At 36.3% G+C, this 23,957-nt stretch overlaps 1 long non-coding RNA gene across 1 annotated transcript; it reads left to right on the top strand.

Annotated features, from left to right (window-relative positions):
- Positions 1-426: 426 nt before the first annotated feature.
- LOC148950424 (uncharacterized) lies at positions 427-22,870 on the top strand. The gene is made up of 3 exons (XR_016141964.1): positions 427-468; positions 1,079-1,229; positions 22,495-22,870. It is a non-coding gene; the product is annotated as an uncharacterized LOC148950424 (long non-coding RNA).
- The last annotated feature ends 1,087 nt before the right edge of the window (positions 22,871-23,957 follow it).

The following is a 23,957-nucleotide window of genomic DNA, read 5'->3' as shown; positions in this document are numbered from 1 at the left end:
GGTGCATTTCTCTCAAATTTTAATCTTGCTTTCTTGAAAATGGGGGGACTTATTTAAAAGCGGGAGGGGCTTCTTTGGGCAATGACAGATGCTTTCTAGACAAAATTATGCCCTCCAATAAATTCTGTTTTTCTTCTGTAGAAGGGGGTACTAGTTTTTCTTCTGTAAAAGGGGGACGTCATTTTATACTAAATTTTCTCTTCTTTTTAAGGACAATTTTAAGCAATACCCTCCTCCTGAAAAGAGGGCTAGGGTCCAAGATAAAACCCCTGTGAGGGCATCAGTTGTCCAGTATGGCCTTTGGCCATGACCTTCAACTCACCGTACCCCGCATATATATGGCTGTGACGTTGCTGGTCCGTCCACCCCACCTATACAAGCATTGCTGGGCCCTTCACGACCAATGCCCTCTATACAAGGCGAGAATGAGCCTCCTTCAACCCTCAACATGCAAGCTACAATCATAATGTATGTTTTTAAGTTTTATTTCCGCTAATGATTTTTCCCCCAAGTCAATATGAAGGTTAGAGATTGTACCGTTAGACTTCAAAATAATATGGATGTCAAGTTGCGCTATAATGGCTTCGATAAGAGATGCGAGACTTAACGGTCTCCATTTTATGGTATGTTCCGAAAAATCTTGAAAATAACAGACGTGCATTAACGGATGTAAGGTCAAAGGAGGTTGGTTTATACACATAGAAAATAAGCTATTTTCAGGAGATGATCTGAATGAGTAGACTACCAAGTAAATACCCCTGTTTTTTTTAAAAGTAGATAAAGAGTATTAATATGAAAATTTGGGTGGTTGTTTGAACTAAATCAAAATCTATTTTGTCTTGTTTTAGATTGTAAATATGTTATATCACTAATGCATATGGGGTGGCTAATAAATTGAAACTTTCAGGATATATAGAGCGGGGAACAGTAAATTAACCAAATGGTACTATGTGCATACAGATATTGCTACTAATAAGCGTGTTTTTTTAGACACATGTTTTAAATGATATGAAAATAATAATTCAATTTAAAAATACGATTACCTAGACACTTTGAAAATAAGCTATCTTCTTTATAGGCTACATTGGTTCCATATGCACTGTCCCCCCCCCCACCAGCTGAAGAAAAAAGTCACGTCCTATGTGTTCGCATTGACCCACAAATGTAGTTTTGTGACAATCAGGACACTGAAATACCAGCTATGGACCAACAAGATCTCGATCGATATGGTAAATTCTTACGTTATGGCGATGGTAATGTTAACTTAGATGAAATACCTTCTCATATTGACAATTTATCGAGTAATTATTTAGATGTAGACGATAGTACACTTGAACAAGGCATTGCTGTTAATTCAGAGTGTGGCTTACCATGCATAAGCCCAAATACTTTACAATTTTTTGACAATGTTACCAAAGAGTTAAATAAGAACCCTTCCCCCACTGATTTAATGAATATAGTCCCTATTCAATCAAATTTAATTAAAAATCAAATGACTTCGATGGATTTTAGTACACGGACCAGCCCTATTGTTGAACAAAGTGGTGGAGGAGATGGTGATGATAATAAACAAGAGGGAGACGGTTTAGCTAATATACAAGGGGGGGGGAGAGGGTAATGATATACAAATCACGACGCTACCAGAATTTCAAGAAACGAGTTCGACATTGAATACAAGAGTCGTTTATACTGCCACTTTTGGGGATCCGTTTAATTCACGTATGGAGGGAAATTTTATAACCGAACCCATTTATATCGTTCATGAACATGTAGATAAAATTCGTGCACTTTTAGAAAACCAGATTTAGTTGTTGGGGGGGGGGGTTAGGGACTCCATTAAGGCCTCAATTTTTTTTTAAATATTTTATCTGAATGAGGGTCATAGTGAAGTATGCGATCACTATGTACGCACCGAGATGTTCGTGTTGCACTCTCAATTGGATAATTATGAGACAGTCTTTATGCACTGGATTGACAATATTATCACTCATCTCGAAAATGATAATGAGAATGGGAGTAATAATCTTCCACCTCAACTCCTAACCTATTATAATATTAATAATTCGGAAGCCCATTGTCTCCGTTCATCCAATAGAGCCTTTAAAATTCCTAAATGCGTTTCTAGTGCTGCCCAGCAATCTCCCATTTACAAATCTATTATTCAATGGAACAAAATTCCCTCCAGTGTTAAACTAGCACAAGTTTCTGCAAGTTGTATAAAAATGTAACAAAACTTGATGGTATAATTTGATATTTCCATTTTTAACAAATTTGCTCTAATTAGCCATGTTTTATTCTTCTATTTTTTTCTCTCTTTCAGTGTTACTTTAATTTTTTTTTCTCTTGGTCCTTAACAAGTTATCTTCTAGGATCTTTATTGTTATTAATGTTTGTGTTATGTTTTTATTCGAATAAATTGAATTGAATTGAATTGAATTGAATTGAATTGAATTGAGTGGATCTGTGGTTTCATTTATTGAAAATTTAAGTGTAAATATATGTAAATTTAAAAAAGCTTTTATTTTAAGAGGGGCATAGGAACAAGAGTACAGTTTTAAAATATAATCCCGATTTAGAAGGACGTCAGGGCGTTCAACAAATCTGTTTTGAAATAGGTCAAAAATGTTTCATGTACGCTTTCCCCATATCAGCTTTCGAACCTCTAGCACATGACGCTTCTAAGAAAAATTTGGAATACTGGGCCGTGCATGGGAAAGAGGGGTCTGATTTTTCCCCAGTAGATTTCTCTTGATTAGCGGGAAGATTTCCAGTAACACTCAGGTCAATAGATATCTTTGAACGGGCCAAAGTCCATTTAAATATGGGTGTTACTGTGCTCCAATACGAAACAGAATTTGAAAATGGAGCACGTTCTAATAAAAAGGGTGTAATCTTCCCAGTAAGGGCCCCGTCGATTGAATCGGTGAAACACTGGGGTTGGTTGTTGTATACACCGCCTAGTGAACCCAATTCAATTGGCCATTTCAATCCTATTACGGATATTAGTAGAGTTCTGGGGGAGGGTAAAATACACGGGACACGATACTATTGGCCAATATGCCTTTCTAGATTGTGGACTGAGTTAAAGTTACAAAATCACATAAAGCATTGTAGGCGTCATGGCTATCAATCGGTGAAAACGGTTTCGGGTGAAAGAGCTAACTTGAGATTCCAAAATTTTCAGAATACTCTAATGCAAAGCGATGAAATAAGTTTGGATTGTGAAGCTAAGCTGCTGGATGTGAACGACCCCAATTTCCGAATCGTATCAAAGAACATCAAGCTATTGCGGTTTTCTATGCCCATGCACAAAGAGACAGCTCTAACACAAAGCAATTGTAAGAAATAGTCGATACATCGGACGAGAATGAGTTCATGACCAAGGCATTGACTAAATTAATTTTCGTTGCAAATGGAGGTTTTTCCCATTTGAGAAATACTCACTACCCGATGTTATTGTCAGTATAGGATTGTCTGGCTGTTAAAAATAAGAAAATATTTTGGCTTAGTAAGGGTGAATTTTAAGAGGGGAATAAGAGGAAAAGGACTAGGGGGAAAAGAGTGGGGAACGGGAAAGCTAGGAACCATAATCATTTGTGGCAGGAAATATCGTCAGGAGGTAGTAATTTTCGAGGGGTAGCACAACAATCGTGCAATGTGAATGTAAGCCAGCAGTTTTTTATACCGGTTTTCATTCACAATTCAAATTATGATTTGAAATTTATTTTAACGGCTTTGGCACGTATGCACAGGGAGGGAGGGGGAGTAGATAGTCCATGGGTTAATAACTCATTTACCAACAGTTTTATCCCCAATGCTGCTGAGAAGCTTTTGCTTTTAGAGTTGAAATGGCAGGTAGTGGATAATGGACATATGTGCTGGAATAAAGCCGGTTTTTAGATTCTTATATTTTCTTCCCCAAGGCTTTGAGTTAACTCATTCAGGTGCAGAAAGTGACAATTTTGATAGTTTTCTTCTGCTTAAACAGCGCTTTCCAGACAGTGAAATGTATGACTTACTGACCTGTAAAGGCGTATATGCATATGACTATTACTGCTCTGGCGCACGGTTAAGTGAAGGCAAACTACCTCCAATTGATGCATTCCATAATTTACTTACCAATAGTGAATGCACTGCTGAAGACTATGAATTTTCCAAGAGGGTTTGGGCAAAGGGTAATTGTAAAAATGGTTGGGATTATTGTAGAATGTACTTGGCCAGTGATGTGTTAACTCTTTTGGATATTGTCTGTAAAAACACAGTTCAAATTTATTCAGAGTTTGGACTAGACATTTGCTATTATTTTTCCACTCCTCATTTGGTGATGGGACTTAATTCTAAATATTAGTAGGGAGCCAAATAGGGTTGATCACCGATGTGGATCAACACCTTTTTGTAGAAAGATCAATGTGGGGTGGTTATGTTTTTCACGGGGATCGCGTTCTAACAACGGATCCAACTGGACAAGACACCGGTGTAAAGTCTAATGCAGTTTTTCTTGACCTGAACTCATTATACCCCTCGGCAATTTCTCACTACTGTTTACCATGTGGCAATTATAAATGGCTTGAGAAACATTGTGACATCCCCGACATTTACACTGTCGAGGAAAATGGGCTAAAAGGATGGTTCTTTGAAATTGACGGGCACATACCAGTGGAACTTCGCGATACAGTAAAAGATTTTGTATTTCCGTGTGTGAATATACCTGTGACCAAGGACTCTTTGAGTCCATAACCTAACTATAACCTAACCTAACCTGATTCTTCCTCCCAAAATAATTTAAATCCACGACGATACCAATCTCGTAGAAATAAACTAAAATCACGTTTGGGGTTCTTTCTAATGACACCTGGGTAAGTATTCTCCCACTGATCACATTTGTCATAGTGGCAATTGGAACATAGTTGCCCTCTAGGGTAAGAGTCAAAAATCTCTTCAAGACATAAATTACAGCCTTTGATTTGTACTACATATCCTCTATGTAATTTACACGGATTAATTTGCACTTTTCATTATATTCATAAATAATTGTACAATTCTCACATGATGGCCAACTGCTAAGATTTTACATGCATAGTGGACAAGTATAGAACATTTTTTTTTTGGTTTCCGTTGTCAACTCTCTCACAGCTAAAAAGAAACTGATCCTCGTTCGGTAAATTCAGAGGGGAATGGGAGAGGAGTAACTCTGTGACGTAACGTCACAGAGTTGTGACTCTTACCCTTGAGGGCAACTATGCTCCAATTGCCACTATGACACATGTGATCAGTGGGAGAATACTTACCCAGGTATGATTGTAAAGAACCCCAAACGTGATTTTGGTTTATTTATACGAGATTGGTATCGTCGTGGATTTAAATTATTTTGGGAGGAAGAATCAGGTCTACGATTCAACTGTTGGGGTAAGAAGAAAATTTGGTTTTTTTGTTTGCATTGTGAGGAAAACGCTAATTATGATAATAAACCTAGTGATTTTTCTTGGGCAGTTACCAAGTATGATTCACCATTTGAAAACACTGTATGTGATATTGCTTCAAATAGACAGATTGAAACACGTGAATTTCACAATATGAATGCAAATACTATCATTGACAATACAAAGAGATACAACAAGAGTGAAGTTACAATGTACTGTAGAAAATGTGTCCCTGACTTTGCAGCCAATCAAGATCAATATACAGTGAATTCAAATGATCTACCAGCATTAGTGGTTCTCGGCAGTTGCCTATACATCAAAGAAGAAATCTTAAGTGAAGAATAAAGACATTGTTGTATAGATTTATAAATGTATACAACCATAAAGTCCTTCAGACGTGGATTGTCTACATAAATGTTAAGAAACTGCTTGTAAGTATAGCCGTGACATCTAAACACGAAATATAGTAGCGCATGGAAACCACAGCTTTTAGTCGTCAGATCCTGCACTCTCTTCCGATTTTGAATAATAGTTTTCCCACTGCTCACAATATAGTTGCTGATGTGTGGAGTGTAGAATGTATAGGGTAGGCCAAGAGGATCAAAAAATTCAATCGTCCTTATTGTTTGAAAGGTGCACAACCAATTGCCGGTATTCACAGTCGACGGACTGCTATTAACAATAATTAGGATATTGTTGGCACTTTGAATTTTTCCAAGAAAGTCCGAGGGCTGACAATGGGATCTGTATTTGGACATGTAATGGTCCATATTAAAAACATTGATTATTTGACTGGTGTTCATGGTACCAAGTTTAGTAAAACACTGCCGTTGGGAGTGATTTCCCAACATATACCAAACTGATTTAGCGCCATTAGTGCAATAACCTCAGGTAATGGGTCAGCAAATGTACACTCTAAACGCAGACTCCCCGTACGTAATATACTCATATCCTGGACGCCAGACCGATCCAATTCAATACCGCCAAGTGTTTTAGTAAACATTTCTTCACTTATACCATTTTCAAACAGTTGTGAATCATTATCTAGGGTTTGTATAGTAAACTCAAACAATGTCTTATAGGATTGATCGAAAGGTAAATTTAAGAGTGGGATTCCATTTACTTTGCAGACAAGAGATGAAAGCCCAAACATCTCAAATTTATGTGGGCATCTATTCAAAAATCCTATTCCACTAGCACCTTTTACAAACGCCAAGGCTAATTTCGATGAAATTTCGCGATTGATAAAGGATGAGTTGGTGAATGTGCGCGACCTTGTGGCAATATGACGTTGATTGGTGATTGTATGAGGAACAAGTAGTTTAATTTTATTTCCACTGGCTCTCAGTTTTTCCACTGCCAAAGCAACAGAACTCATTACCTGCTGTTTACGTACATATAGTATTGCCAAGGTAAAGGAGACATTTACATCATGATTAGTAGCAAATTCTTTTTGTAAAATGGAATTGGATGGATCAAGTGTCAATTTTATATCTACTTTAATATTTGGTGGTAGTCATTGAGGTATATTAAATCTTTCAAGACATATTTTTCCAACTAGATGTAATTCACCAGTTGTAGCATTTTTAAGTGCATCTGTACTATCAGTATCAGTAATATAATCATATCCATTGGAGGTGCCTCTCAATTCCTTGTATGACTTGGGTGTCATCAGCATGAATAATTTGAATATAGCTTGTATAATTTGAGAGATTGTTGCTTGTGCTCTCCAGGGTGCCATTGATGTAGACATTGATTTGACGAAATAAATTATGTAATATACAATTTTCATAGGATATACCATCGGCAAGAATTGGCATTGTATTGTCGGATTTCCGGACTTTCATTTGTAAATCTATAAATTTCGAAGACATGTCCATAAAGTAGTCTTCATTGGAATAAATTTGAAAGTGGATATTATCGGAGAGGGGTTGTTGTGGATAAAATTGTTCATAGTATCAATGTTTTACGCTCACGTCAACATTTTCTGCATTGAATAGATTTAAAGACGAATTGATTGAAGGTTGGGAATCCTTATGCGGTAGATTTGCTATCTATGAAAAGGAAATCCAGTTGCGATCTAACAATTCTCTTTCTGGGGCTTCTTCTTCTACTGTTTACTGTACGTGTCGTATTTTTCCTTCCTTTCTTTGACAAGAGTGATGTCTTTAGTCTCTGACCTGAAGAGACTGATGAGTGGTGCACAGTTTCTCGACCTTTTTAAACCTTTTCCATTTTGATGAGATTTCAATTGCTCACCAAGGGTTCGCGCACCGGGCCTAAGATTTTTCGAAACATTTTTTTTTAATCCTTGCCAGAGCCCCAATCGTATAGTGTAGAGGATGCAAAATCTGTCGCAGCCGGTACAATATATTTTCTAGCCAGAGGTAGTGCAGAGCGAAAAAGCTTAGCAAACCAACTGCCAAGACCATAGCCAGACATTGATGAGAGACCTTTGTAATAGCCCATTCCCATACCCACTTGTCTTGGGCTAAGAGTATCAACATAGCAGTCAATATCAGGACAAATGAATACCACTTTTCTATTAGACATCTTGTTGCTGAATGGGTCGAGAATGGCATCTAAACACAGCCAAACCTTTTGATATTGCTAGGGGATCACCTAATTCAGTTCTTAGTGTTAACTGACAGAGTTCCAAATAGGAAGCGTTTACGGGGATATACTGAAGATGCTTTATATTGTAATGGTGAATATTTTCTTGATTGGTTTTTCGTTCAAGAGCTCGTAGGAGGGAGGCATTGCTATTGTCAACCCTGGATGTTTCAACAAATGAAGCGTAGAGAAACATACAAGTGACCAGGGAGAAGGCAGGTGGGTAGTCAGCAAAAATAAAATTAGGGTTTCCAGCACATTTACCATTGATTATATTGATCTTAAAGCCAAGAACATCTTTTAGATTATCATTGAGAATAACCTTTTCATCGCCAACGGGTGAACTAGTGTAGATCTTACCCTCCTCCTTTGAATAGTTGAAATGAAAGACTCCTTTTTTACGAGTGGAAATTCTTTTATTGATAGAACGACATAAATCATTCATACAGGTGAGTTCTTCGTAGGGTAATTCAATATATGGATAGTTCATCCAATTGATCTTTTGAATTTGTTCTTGATCACCTGGGGGTGGCGGCCAATCATAGAGTATAATTTTTATATCATGTTTGCGATCTTTTCTCAGGATATCATGTGTATTTTTGAGAATACAGTCGACAAGAGCCACTTCATACGCGCCGTCGAATTTGATAGGGGGGGAGAATTTAGTCCAAAAATCACTTGTTCTATTCAAATCGTTGTAGAGAGGATCAGAAACATTGAACATGAATGTCACATATAAATCATTGGGCATTGTTAATGTCTTCAACTGCAACCCAAGGATCAAAATCAGAGTTGTATCCTAGCCAACGAATAAGCAACTGTCTCTTGCCCCTGCAAGGACGGCTCTTTAATATCTTTCCAATTTGATAAATTTCACTAGTGTTTCTAACTTTTTGTAGCTCATATTCATAAAAACCACCAAGAATCTCATTATCTTTGGTGTCGCGCAGCCGATATGTCGTGCGTGTGGTGTCTAGGATTTTGGACACTTTAAAAAGTTCGGTGCTCCATAAATAATTTCCCTTTTCAAAAATATTGGTGGTTCTATTAATTCGAACAGTATCGCCAACATTGAATTTCTTCTTCAAATTTTTTGTTGTTGCCATTTTTTCACTGGAATATTGCTTTAGAAAAGCATCAAATGTATTTTCACTGCAATAAGATTCCCGAGGGCTAACATTGGACAAGGATCGATGTGGTCGATGGTTATATATTTGCATGATTTTATCTAAATCATAAATAAAAGCAGCAGTATTTTTCAGCGTGCAATATCTCGAAACTAATAGACGAATCGTTCGTATCAATCGTTCAGCCAATGCAGGTTTTATCGGACTGTGACCATGATATAGCTTTGTATTACATTTCAGTAGAACCTTTTGCACACGAGGATTAACTAATTCGCTACCGCGATCCGATTGAATTTTTCTATAGTAATCTTGTTCCAGAATACTTTCTAAAGCATGAGCAACTTCAACACCTGTCTTTGATCGCAATGGAATGGCATATGCATAGAGACTAAAGACACTGATTGCCAATAGAATATATTCGTAGGGTGTACTGTGACACTGTTGAATCAAATCTAAATTTAAAAGATCAGTTCTCATTATATGCAGAGGGAAAAGGCTTTAGTTTATCGATATTGTTTCCCACAAGACCTGCGACTCTGATGAAGTGTGTAACTCGTTTCATTTTTAAGAGACTCTTTTCGATTTTCTGATGTGCTGCCATCTACGTCAGAGCCAACTTTAGAAAGCATTGTGGGGGACCTTAGACTTTCCGCTTCACCAATATTTTCATAGACATGTTTTAAAACTTCATCCATCTTGAACGCAAACACGTAATGTAATGTCCATTCCCCTTTTGTACACTGGAGGGTGAATCAATACTTCTTCGCTTTTGTCTAGCCGTCATTGGTGTTATCAAATCATTACTGCTGCTACTAGGAGTGCTAGTATTTTCCAAGATTGAATTAGAATATTCTCCTTCTTTTTTAAATGGTGTTGTTGGTTGTGTTAGAGGACTAACACCTCTACTACATTTTCTTAATTTCTTTAACATTTTTTTATTGCCAATTAGACTTTTGGGAAAGTTTGATGCATTTAGAAAGCTGTATACATTATTGTCTAATGATAAAAGTCCTTTACGATTCGTCACCATATCGCAAATTAAATCAAGTAGATTATACCTTTCTCCATGAATTATAATTCGTTTCCCAGTGCTATCGACTTGAACTTGATGATCACCACCTTCCAACATGACATATGATAATACTTTTTTACTCTATTCTCGATAGGTCACTGGCAATAAGTTTCCCATTGATGTCACTATGGAATTCAATTCCTTCTCCTTTGATTGCACTGCTGCAGAATCTTGAGTATATGTTGCCTGTATAGGGGGATCTGTGACGGTGACGGGTCTCACACGATAAGGTCTATGTTTGTCCACACGATGCGATGCATCTTGAAGTAAACTGACTTTTATCATCGGCAATATTTTCGTCATTAATGAATTTACCTAGATTGTCTTCAAAGTGTTCCACGGGTGAGAGGACAAATTCTATCGGGGTCAATTTATAGGGTTTAGCCATCTAGAGAAAACTGTTAACAAGTCCTGTGATTATTGGCAGTAAAAGTGTAAAAAAAGCTACCGCCCACTCGAAGGAGAAGTTTTCTTTCAAAATTTTTTCCTTTGTTTTTGCAAGCCAAGGCACGATGTTGCTTTGTCCGTTGTCTAGCACCTTCTGGCAAGTGTACATTGCCCTCAGTTAAAGTTAAAAAAAATTTCAGATGTTAGATTAATGAAATCATTGTCAAAGTCATGTTTGAGTATGACCTTCCTGAATGGAGGTTTTGAAGTGCCTAGAACGGAAAATAAATGTCTATTTTCGTGTAGTTTCTTCAATGCCATGATCGCAGCTAATAGCCTTTTCTACTGTTCACTGGAAGATATACAGTAATTTCTTTGTCAAAAATATTTGTGACTAGACGTAGATCCTCGGGAGCATTCTGATTCAGATATAGCGAAATGTACCCATAGGGCTTATTTGTCGCCTGACTGTACGCTGAAAGTAGAAATTTGGGGGCACCTGGATATATTTGCTTATTGAGAGTTATAAGCGAGCTAGAATCATGAACAGCTTGGTAGATAATATAGATGGTGCATTTCAAAGCAAGGGTTCTCATACCCTTGCTCTCTCTCTGATGAAACAGATGATCTCATGATGATGATCTCTCTGATGATCTCATACCCTCTCTCATCTGCTCTGATTAAACACATTGTGTAGAACTAGGGTTATGGAAATGTGTTCATGATGAGAGCGAATAGTAAACAGTTGTAGCATTTCCTGTGAGAACTGTTCAATCGATTCAGCCAGATCACCAATAATCAGCCATGGGTTTGGTTCAATACTATTGAAAACGTCAAGTCCCCTTTAGAATTGTATTGGCATGGATGTGGCAGTGGCAATAGCTTTTATTTGATCGTATGATCCTTGCCAAATACTATAGCAATAGTAAATTTTCTTTGGTTTTTCCAAAAGCATTTTATTTAGACCCCGGCGCCGCGCCGGCGGATCGACCGAACTCCGCCCACGAGAGGCCCGGTCGAACGTCGCCGAAATGTCTTAACGCCGCCGGCACGCCGCAGGCACGCCGCCGCCGGCAGAGGCGGCGGCGTTCGGTCGACTTTAAATTATTTTTACGGCAATTCTTTATTGCGTCAACCGCAAAGTCGGAGCTTTTCCTTCTCGTGGGCTTTAGTATTTCAATTTTCCTGATTAGAAATCAAGCAGAGCTTGTACTATCCCCGAATTTTCGGGTATTTCCCTGAAAATCTATGCGTCACCCCGAAAAAAGTTTGCCGAATCCCCGAAAATCACGCAATCACGGTGCAACCCCTAGTGATTTATCACCAGTGACTCTCCCTGCCAAATATTACTTTGCATACCATAATTCTTGACTGCTCTCTTGTTCATTAATTTTCCTCTCTTTTGTTACTTTGCATAAAAACCAGACAGGTGCAATAAGCTATTGCAAATATTGCAATATACATAGTTCTTCATATGTTGACAAAAAAAGTATCGTCTTTATGAAATGAGTTTAAATCATTTCGAATGCAGTTTCATAATCCCTATTTCTTACATTATTCGTAGTCAAGAATTTTATTTTCAAGTTGAATAGAATTATAGAACGCATTCACTGCTATACAGCTTCAGCCTTTTGTTGGATTTTGAAATCGACAGCTGACAGATTGTTTCTACAGCTGAATTGTAAGTTTGCAGATTTTTTTTTTGCTGTTTTTAGATAAGAATCTCTTAATGTTTAATACTCAATTATTGAACGCCTGATATAAAATACAATGTTCTTTCTGGAACGTTTTTACCCCCCCCCCCCTTCCCGAAAAAAACAACCTTCGATTGAGACAAAATTTAGCTATAGACTAAGCTATGTACAAGGTTGGGAAAATAAAGATTGAAACAGAGGATACCCCAAAAATACGATACATAAAAAAATTGTAAATTACTGCTTATAGGGGGGGGGGATAGGGGGCTATCAGTTTAAAATGATAATACCTCATTTTTTTCATTGAAGGCAGGGATGCCAAAAAGATAATTATTTTTTTCATTTAAAGGGGAGACAGAAGAAAATGATATTAAATTCCCTGGGAAACCATTGAAATATTTTGATAGACCCAGGGCCCCCCATTAGGACTTGTTCACTGTCTTGGGTATTTTGCGATTTCTCATAGGCTACTGGCCTTATTTGGTTTTTGCGTGTGCTCCCTTTTAATTCGATTCTTTGGATCTTATGGAATGCCATGGCGAATCTATCACTCAGTTTTCCAATAATTTGAGGTATATCTGAATAATTTCGACATTTTTGTTGTTGTCTTTGTACCCCTTTACTCATACCCTCAATTTTTTTTCAAGGAACACTAAGCTGTTTAACGTTATTTTGCGTGTTTGTTTGAACCATATAGTGACCTTGTTAATTTTTCAGTAAATTATTTTTCTAATGTAAGCTGAGGCGGTATCCTATCAAGGTGGTATCCAGAGGGGGGGTAGGGAGGTATTATATTTAAATGATAATAGCTCGAAATGTTATTTATTGAAAGCAGGGATCCTAAAAAGTTCATTTTTTTTTAATTTAAAGCAGAGACGGCATCCTATGAAGGTGGTATCCAGAGGGGGGGGGGGTATAGAGCTATCATATTTAAATGATAATACCTCGATTTTTTTTTAAGCAGGAGTGCCATTAAGTTAATTATTTTTTTTTTATTTAAAGCAGAGACGGTATCCTATCAAGATGGTATCCAGAAGGGGCGCATAGGGAGTTATTATATTTAAGTGATAGTACCTTGATTTTTTTGTTGAAAGCAGGGATGCCAAAAAGTTGAAAAGTTGACAAAATTAACAAGATTTTCGTGAGTTATACTTGAAGTAGCACTTGCATGGTTTTATCATCCAAAGGGAAAGGGACATATGCGTCCAATCCGTTTTTTTTTTCCTATTGATGAAACGGGTTTACTTTGAAAACATTCATTCATATGTACCAGGCAGATTCACACTACAACGAATTGGTGTGACGAAAGCGATATCGACATCCCCAACTAATGTTGCGCTCGAATAACAATAGCGGCCTTGGTCCAGTACCCAGGTTACATTAAAATGCCAGGACATAATAATAGCTTTCAGTTTGGGAGGCTCAAGGAAGAGTCATTAACAGTCTTATGACCTTTGGGTCATAGATGTTGAAACGCTCTTACGTATCTACAGTGGTTTAGAAAATTCGATCACCCCACAAATGATTATCAAAAATATGCACAAATATAACATTTGGAATATTATAACACTTTTTTCAAAGCTTTGAAGAAAAGCAAAAAAGTCTAAATACCCCTAACTACGCTTGAAAGCTATTTTAAAAAGAAACTCTTTGGAGATTTCCATGGAAATGACCATAGCAGAAGCTTTGAGCCTGGGTGGGGATTAAAGAGGAGTCTAAGTATTTTGACCACAGGTGACTTATTGTTGCGACTTTCTTAAATTTGGTAATTCTTGTAATCAGTTGGAAATCAAAGCTTAAACTCAATAACTGATACTAAGTGTCCTAACATTTTGCTTGGATTAAAAATGACGAACTAGGATGAACATTTCAACATCTTCCTGGAACTACTTCAGTCTGCATATTATTTCATTTAGTGTAATATTTAATTGCACATAAAATAGATGAGCTTTTCATTTTTACCAAATAAAATAGTTGGCACTTCATGTTTCGTCTAAGCCAATAAACTATTAAGTGTTTTTTGTGTCATTATAATTGAAGTTTGCTCGTGTGAAGTGTTAACCCTGTATTTTTTAATTTGATAAATTTACAGCTTACAAATGGAGTTTATAATTTGACTGATATTAAGTATTTATCATTTTAAAATTTGGAATGAATCCCCAAAAAGAAAAAATAAATAATATCCAAAAGAGCAGCCAAAAGCGATAAAAAAGGAGTTGTTCAGCCTTAGCCTACATTACATATATTCTATAAAGAAGCCAAAAAAAACTTTAAAATGCATTTTTTTTAAATTGTAATTAAAAACCAGTTTTTAATAAAATAAGGCTTCTTAGGAATCCAAAAGAGCAAAAAAAAAAAACCAATATCAAAGTCGCCCATTTCAACTGTTTTAAATGTGACAAAATAGGTACAGACAAAGGGAATTATGAAAAAATTAAGCTTTTAAGTTCAAAGTTATTTTCAAAGTTTTTACACAGATAACTGACTAATTTTGTGATACGGTATTTGAAGTTTTGTGTGCAGTAATGCTCAATGAAAAAAACTAGTAATTTTGATAATTATTTATGTTAAGAATACATAGCTAATAGATACTTCAACTACTCGTATTATGCAAGGGTTCTGAAACGCCACAGCCATTTCGTTTCTGCCAGATTTCTACTTCTCTTGATGAATAACGAAGAAGACCAGTTTCCAGCCAGCGACTTGTGAATTTTTGAACTCATGAATAGGCTCGAATCTGTTGTAAATTGAAGCTGTGATTTGAGAAAGACTGATGAAAACATTAATGTTTGCGGTCGACATTGATCGCGCCAGCGGCGCACCGGCGACATCTTACCGGCGGTGCGCTGCCGGCGTCTTACCGGTGGTGCGGCGCGGCTTGCTGTTTTTTGCCCCGCCGCCACCGGTTTTCCCTCATCGACGCGGCGCCAGGGTCTAATTTTATTACAATTTTTAATTATTTTAGCTAAAAGTTTCGTTTTGACTGACATTGATGGGCTCCACAGAAACGACCTGAATGGTGTTTTAAATTGATACATACTGCTGTTGACAACAGTTGGACTACAACCAACTGTAAACCATACTTGTCTAATGAATAAATAATAATTTTCCCTTAGATCTACCTATTCATTAGCAACAAGAACGGCAAAAACAATATTTTTTTCCTTTGTTAACATCAACACTTTTTCTACAGCAATAATAACACTATTTTTCATTTATTACCAAAAAAACAGCTTAAAATACAGCAACAATAGCGCACACACTATTTGTACAGCAACAGAACAATATTTTTCATTTATTGTCAAAACACTACTTAAAATACAACACGAACAATAGCAGCACAGTTGAACATATTTCTAGACTATTTACAACATTTAAAAGATGAGAATCCCCCCTCCAAGGGTCCCCCCTCCCCTCCGGGGCCAAAGGCCGAGCCAGGGCCGAAGGACGGCCGCGGGCGGGACCCCCCGGGGCCGCTCGGAAAGCTGAAAAACAAACTCTGAATACAAGAGCCGCTGCTGCAAAATGATGTTGTCTCCCTCCCACCAAGTACTCTTTGAGCGTAATTTAACTTATCCAGACCGATCTATTTTTCAGAGTCTACTCAGTTCAGCTCGATCTGGATTACAATAATGGCCGTGGGGGAGTACTTTTATTAAAACTTCAAAAAGGGTTCTTTCGATTGGATATTGAAAGCGCTAGTGCTCTATTTAATAGTCGAAAGTGGTTGGACGGCAACTAGCGCCCCTCTCAAGCCTACCATTTCCCCAAACACATCCAATCAACATTTTGAGATGGACATTTTGTTCAACGTAGTTGAAAGTTCTGGAAATTAGGTCTTGCCAGCGTTGTCGTAGAAACTTCAAAAAGGACTCATTCAAATGGGAATTGAGAGGGCTAATACCCTCGGTGATAATCCAAAGCGATCGGAGGGTGAATGCCCCCCCATACTAATCATTTCCCCAAACACATCCGATGAACATTTTGATATAGCAATCTTGTTGAACGTAGTTGAAGGGTCCGGAAATTATGTTCTTGAGTATGACAACCCCCAACAGCCCTCAGGGCTAACGTTTTAAGTTATGCCCTGGGGACATAAAATGTCATATAGAAAGTGTTGTCGTAAAAACTTCAAAAAGGGCTCTTTCGATTGGAAATTGAGAGGATCTATTGCCCTTTTTAATAGTCGAAAGTAATCAGAACAAGAATCGCCACTTCCCCTCCCAACGCCCATCATTTTCCCAAATATTCTCGACCAACGTTTTGATACGGCAAATTTGTTCAACGTAGTCGTAACGCCTGGAAATTATGTCTTTGAGGATGACAATCCTCCCCCTCCATAGCCCTCAGGACAAGGGTCGTAAGTTATGCCCTTGGGGCATATAAGGTTTTTATAGAAATTTTTGCCGTAGAAACTTCAAAAAGGGCTCATTCGATTAGAAATTGTGAGGACTAGGGCCTTTTTTATTAGTCGAAAGTGATCAGGGGCTAAGTTCCCCCTCCCTGCCTATAATTTCCCCAAACACTTGCATTAAAAATTTTAAGATACTCATTTATGCTCAACCTTTCAAACAGGTCTGGAAATTATGTCTTTGAGAATAACGAATCCCCCCAGCCCTCAGGGAAAGGGTTGTAAGTTGTGCCCTGGGGACATAAAGGTGTTTTTTTTTATAGAACCTGAGGTCATATAAACTTAGAAGGGGGCTCATTGGATTGGTAATCAGACGCTCTAGTGCTCTTTTTATGAGTCAAAGTGATCAGACGGCAGCTACCCTCTCACCCCTATATATATATAAAACATTTTATTTTAAACGTTTTCACTTTTATAGCTTTAAGAAATCTAAAACTAATTAAGATTTTAAGGAATAAAAATCAACACATGTATTTTAAACTGACAATGCACATTTTTTTCACTAAATTCATTCGAATATTATTCAGTAAAGTACAAATTATACTCTAGCTTTAAGACAGCATGGGGTTTAGAACTCTACACATATTGATTTTAGCTCGTTTTGAGTTTGGCTTATTTTAATTTCTGTTTGTTTTGGGTTTCATTTATTTATTGATACTGATTTATGGTAGTTTTATGCTTGGTAGATTATTTGATTATATTTTGTTCATTTTTGGCTTAATGGAATTCTTTACTCTTTTTTTTTTGAAAAACTTATTTTGTGCAAAATTTTTTTTTTTTTTGATTAATTTACAAAAGTAAATGCACGAAGGAATAGTATTGTTGTCACATCGAACTTTTGTGATTAAGGTTGATTACTTTTATCTAAATTTTCTTGTGATCATGGTCATGGTAACAACAAAAGAAACTTAAACATTTTCGAAGTTCCTCTTTCAGTTTTAAATTTTGGAGGGGGGGGGGTGGAATATACAATACTTTCCTAGGAGGCCAATTACTCGGGAAAAATAACTTTCAAGACAGTTTCCGTATTTATCCTGATTTTTGCTTATATTTTGATCCAGCTTAACGACGCGTTTACTCTTAAACAATTAGCAGCAACCTGTCTTTATCAATAGTAGTACAATTCTTTAGTCATATGTTCTTTAAAGGGATTAAATGTATATGAAATCAGTCTAGAGTCTATCCTTTGTGTCTACAATGTAGATTGTTTGCCTTTGGCATTAATAATGGTTCAGTTGCTTCCTTGGCTTAGGAATTGAGCTGAGTAGACTATTTCCTATTATTATCTTCTGGATATCCCCTTCCACGCTCGTTTGGATGACTGATTCCTGGCTTCAATGATAAGAACAAGGTCATTGGGATTGAGGCCCAGTTTTCAAAGGTCATTTAGTATCCATAAGTCTTGTATATGCATGACCGATTAAGGACTTTAAGATATGTCTTATTATTCATAGTTTTCAACGTAGACATTATTTCAGTGTTTTTAGAAGAAGAGAAGGACCCTAATTCTAAGCCAAATTTCACTACATTAAAGAGATTATCATCATCGTTACAAATGTTTTTATTAATTTGAGATTCTCACGGAGTTATAGCCCACCGTGCTCGTTCACCTTCCACCCAGTGATATCCCTCATATTGAACTATGTATGAAATTGTAACATAAATAGAAAATTTGGGTTTCATGTTTTTTCACAGTTTTGTGCCAACTGTTTTTGAAAAAGAACTTTATTATTCCAACACGGTTCTACTGACAGGAAATAAAACTAGTAGCGCGGGCATAAACGGTGCTAGGTTAAATAATTTGGTTTTATGGAACATAACAACTTCCTTTCATCTTGAAATTTAAATTTATGCGTTTTTATTGAACTATTCATCTAAGAAAAGCACCCAGTAAGAATATTCCGCAAATCAAAGACACAACCATTGCAATAAACGTTTTGAAAAAAAGATAAACTTTTAATACGTGATCATTCATTGTATAGGTGGTAGGGTGAATGTCTTGATAGCAGTTGAAAATCTCTTATATTAATAGCTGTTCTAAATCCTCGTAAAATAAACACCACTAATTTAAATATAATTTTACAAAACATTATTCATAAGAAAATTGTTCCTATGCCTCTCAAGAGCGAGAACCTATTCCCCTTTCGCTACCCTCATCAATGCACTACTACAAGGCCATTTCTTAAATTCCGATTCTTTGAGATCTGTAATAAACGGAGATGCAACAATAAGTGTGGTTGTAGCTAGACATTCATGGTTGCAGCGGTAGTTGCAACTTAGTAAAGAACAAGCCAAGGCTCATATTCTAGTTTTGCAAGACAACTTTCTACTGTCAGTCTTGCAGCTATTTTCCAATCCTGTTGAACCCATGTTGGAGCGCCAAAGATTCATTTCTTTTCAATTTCCCATAATTTTGTTTTAACGCAAGATAATAAACTATTTTGAATTTTTGAAATGCAAACAGAGAAAAGCTGGAACCTTACCTTTTACTACAATGGCCTATCAACCAATAGTAATATGAAAAGTTTTCACTGTCACTTTCAATGTCGAACGAAAGAAGATTTTCAGTTTACAAGATGTATTTTCAGACGGACTAAAATGTTTACATTTCCTCATGGAAATGCCCAGGTTAAGTCAAAATCAGGTATTATTCAGTCGAGGATAGGCTCCAAACTTTAAGATCCTACCTCGATCTCAAGTCAAATTTAAATCTTAGAGAATTGTGGCTCGAATTAAACTACATTCGAATTATTTATAATTACTTAAATTAATACTACTACTACTAACAACTCACCGCAGGACCAAGCCACCTGAGGCCAACACAGCTACGCACGCTTTTTCTCCACCCTAATCTATTCAAAGCCTCCCTTTTTACACGCGCCCACGAAGTTCCCATTTCCTTTAAATCTTTCTTTATAACGTCCTCCCACCGAGGACGACCTGCTTTCTGTTTAGCCCTAGACGGTTGGCCGAAAAGAAAAATCTTCGGCAGTCTGTCATCTTTCATTCACACAACGTGCCCTAGCCACCTCAACCTCTCCTTCATTATAGCCCTAGAGAGCGGTATTGAACCACATTTTTCGTATAGCCTATTGTTTGAAATACGGCCAGTCAGCCGGGTACCCAGAACAATCCTTAAGCAATTTCTCTGGAAAACATCTAGTAAATCTTCATCCACTTTTTGGAGCGTCCATGCTTCAGAGCCATATTTGACCACTGTCATCACTGTAGCTTCTAAAATTCTAATCTTGGTTTGCATACTTATCTTCCTATTCTTCCAAACTTTTTTTAACTACGAAAAAACACCCTGAGCCTTTACTATTCTACTTTTAACATCTTCACTGCTCCCACTGTCTTTACTAATAATACTACCAAGGTAAGTGAAGCTGTCCACCTAATCAATCTTTTCGTTAACCAACATCACCTTTACATCTTCACTTATTCCTAGCCTTAGTGACTTAGTCTTCTTAACATTAATTTACCTATCGAATTACTAATTACTTATAAGTATTATACTTCTCCTTACTTATAAATGTATTCTTTTGTACTTCTTGTTCTGTATTAACCCACAGGAGACTTTCCAGCAACAAAATGTGTCAAATTCTAGTTGAGTGTTATAATAAAAATTACAAAGATATAATGCTAATGAAATAATACAAAATATGAAGAAAATATAATAATTTAGAAACAAATTTGGGCTATATATTTGAACACTAAGGGGGGGGGGGGTAAACATATTATATATTCAATACGTAACCTAACCTAACATAACCCAGCCTAGGTACCTTTTATTCCCCTAAACCCCAAAAAACTAAAGTTTAAATATAGTTCCTGGAGTGAGAAACCTTCTGTTTATACACCGTCAAGGCATTACCTGGTAAAATGCCTATTTGATCTTCAATACAATTGTCGCGTGTTTTCTGGAATCTAGACAAGTAGGTAAAGGTACTTTACAAAACTCATCAATAAAATTTTATATCCTTTTTTGTTACTTTTTTATCTGTTGCAAAAAAATTTGGGGGGTTGGGCGGGGGGGCTCAAACCCGGACCCCCTTCTTGATATGGTCTTGCAAATAATCAAGATATGGCAAAATAATATATTAAAACCTTAAAACATTGTTGGTAGGTCATGGAGGTGGATCGGTTTTTTAAAGTATAGTTTTTAATGTTCAGTAATACAGTATTGTTTGATAGCTTAGATGAGTAAGACTGAAGCTACCTTAATCATATATGAAGACCACAGTAGAGAGAATATACAGTGATGAAGTGATGATATACAGTTATGATACAGTGATGAATCTACAGTGATGAAGACAATTCAAGTTTGTTCTCTTCCTCTTCCCTCAGTGTTAACAAGGTATACTCGTCTCAGTGTTAGAGAAAATTATATTCAAAAGCATTGTCAAGGAAAATGATTGGACAAACATTATTTACTTGATGCTGCTTCAATTCAAACGATTATAGTTAAAATCTCCTATGTAATAATTTTTCCAACAGATTCTGAATATTTCGGCCTCCATATGCGGTAACTCATTTATTTTTGTATGTAAATACACTAATGGCGTAAAATGAACTGTACTTGATGTTTCTTTGGTTGGTAAAATCTACAGATAGTGAGAATATACTCTGTTTTAATCAAATTACACTTATCGAATAAAGACATTGATATTAGAAGGTTTTACACATGGAAAACATATTCTGCTAAGAAAAGAGGATTTTTTTCTCATCGTACATGAAAGTTTACAAATTCATAGTTCTGGTAGTCCATCTTGTTTGTGCTGTGTTTTTAGTGTTTGTAATTATTGTGTTTTTTGTGTTTCCTATGTTTTGTTTGTGTTGCGTTTTTGTGTTTTTAGTGTGTGTTTTTTTTTGTGTTTGTGTTTCCTATGTTTTGTATTTATTGTGCTTTGTCTCACAGCTGGAGAATCGAGTTAAAACTTTCAGGGAAAGTTTCATTGGAACTTAAGGCAAGGTGACTTAAAAGTTTGTGATGGGGGGGGGGTTCAGTCAATACCCTTGCAAACGAGTATACGTTATTGTTTATTCTTTTTTTATACCCCTCATTTCATAAGCTTTGCTGTTAGTTCATTTTATTTCGCTGTCATATTAACGATAAATTTTGTAACTGTAAAAAAGACCCATCAATTTAAGAGAACAAAATATAGAGGGGGGGGGGCTGTTTTAAACCATCCAAGTGAATCAAAACACAATTCTGTAAAGCAAAATATACCGGCTTAAAACATATCCTGTTCTGGTTTCAACGCAAGTATTAACATTATATCATTTTTTTTTAGAGTCAATTTCATCAATGTGTCTCCAGTTACCATTGCATTTTGCGCCTTGCTGTAGAAATTCACACAAGGCGTTTTGATTTTGAAGAAACATGCTAAATATTGGCGAAAGCATTTGTTTTTCAGACCTCGCACATAATCTTCGTTTCAGGAGGGAAATAGCTGGCGCTGCATTATTTGCAATAATGCTTACTCGCTAAGATATTTCGCTATTATTCGATGCATGACCATGACTAAATTTATGTGGCCAAAATGAGAGAGTTTTTTTTTTCACAAACAAATAAACTTGTCTGACAGAATAGCATTCATTCGTTTCACAAGCAGAAAAAAGCAAGCTCGTGCTCATTACCACGGTTATATGCTCACTGAAATTAGGTTTTAAGTTCTTACGCTTTTCTACAATAGCTTTTATTTTTAAGAGATCCATTAAATTTGAACAAACAAATAAAACTTCATTTTATATTCTGTTTTCAATTTAGGTTTATACCTGTCAGCGAAGTGAAGGAATCAACGCCACGTTGATTTGAAAAGGGTTACCGCTAGTGAAGGAAGGAAATTACTAGACAAAACTAGCACAAATCATTAAGGTGGAACAGTGGCTCTCAAGCGATTTCATGGCATGTCCTACCTATAAAAATCTTAATGCCTTCTAGTGATATTTAGAATTTGTTATTCCAAATTTTACATGTATTTACAAAAAGGAAGCTAAAAAGATCATTGAGTTGATATTTTTAGGGCTGTCCTCTAGACACATTTATGCTAGTGAAAAACATTGTCTGTATAAAACACCTTTCATGCAATGCATGCCGTTATTGCAAAACTACAATGTATTTTTTTGCTCTTTAAATGCCTATGAATGTTACGTCATTCACATGAGAAACTTTTTTATAAAAATTAAGGCTCTAAAGCATAGTCAGCCATAGGGTGCACTTCATGTTTTGGATTTTTTTTTTTTTTTTTGTCATAGAGATTTAACAAAATTATAATGAAGTATTACGTTTCTTTTTTTTAGGGGGGGGGAGAGGGTCATGTAAAGTATTTGGGATAAATTAGAGAAGTTTTTTCCGGGTCTCATATATATATATATATATATATATATATATATATATATATATATATATATATATATATATATATATATATATATATATATATATATATATATATATATATATATATATATATATATATATATATTTAAACAAGAGCTCGGTCCAGGGGGGGGGGGCTTTTGGGACTAAAGTTATTCGTGGCCGGTCGAACAGCCAAATAGCTGGGACTTCCGATTCAAGAGAGTTGGGACCAACTGTATACTTTTAAAGGCAGTCCATCTTTCGCCTTCGTCTTAGTTGTTTGTTCTTCTGCTACATTATTTTCTATGTTTGCGTATTCTCACGTTATTAAATAAAGAGCATATACCGACGTTTATTGACTATCTTTGAGAAATTACGTAAATCGTTACATCAGCCAGTGTAAAAGGTATCAAATAGTTCGTGGTAACGACCTGTAAGTAAGGAGCGACCCGGCTCAATAGTAACAAAAACTCTAAAAACCGGAATTCTGATACCAATAGAAACATCAATAGAATCAGATTTTTATGCTGATTTCAAATATATACGTTTCATTCAGTTTTGTTTTACCCATCAAAAGTTAAGCGCCTGAGAATACTTGCCTTTTTTTGTAAAAAGGGGAAAACAGCCCCTAAAAGTCATAGAACATTAATGAAAATTACACCATCAGATTCAGCGTATCAGAGAACCCTACCATAGAAGTTTCAAGCTCCTATTTGCAAAAATGTGGAGTTTTGTATTTTTTGCCAGAAGAAAGATCACGGATGCGTGTTTATTTGTTTGTTTGTTTGTTTGTTTGTTTTTTATTCCCCGAGGAGTAATCGGATCAATCCAGTAGTCCAAGAATATCGTTAGAGGGCTCATCTGAACGG

Source organism: Artemia sp. Qi Xiang Cuo, chromosome 7 (genome assembly GCF_049724085.1).
Source record: "Artemia sp. Qi Xiang Cuo chromosome 7, ASM4972408v1, whole genome shotgun sequence".
NCBI lineage: Eukaryota > Metazoa > Arthropoda > Branchiopoda > Anostraca > Artemiidae > Artemia > Artemia sp. Qi Xiang Cuo.
Note: the sequence above shows the minus strand (reverse complement) of the source record. Positions and strands in the feature narration are given on the sequence as shown.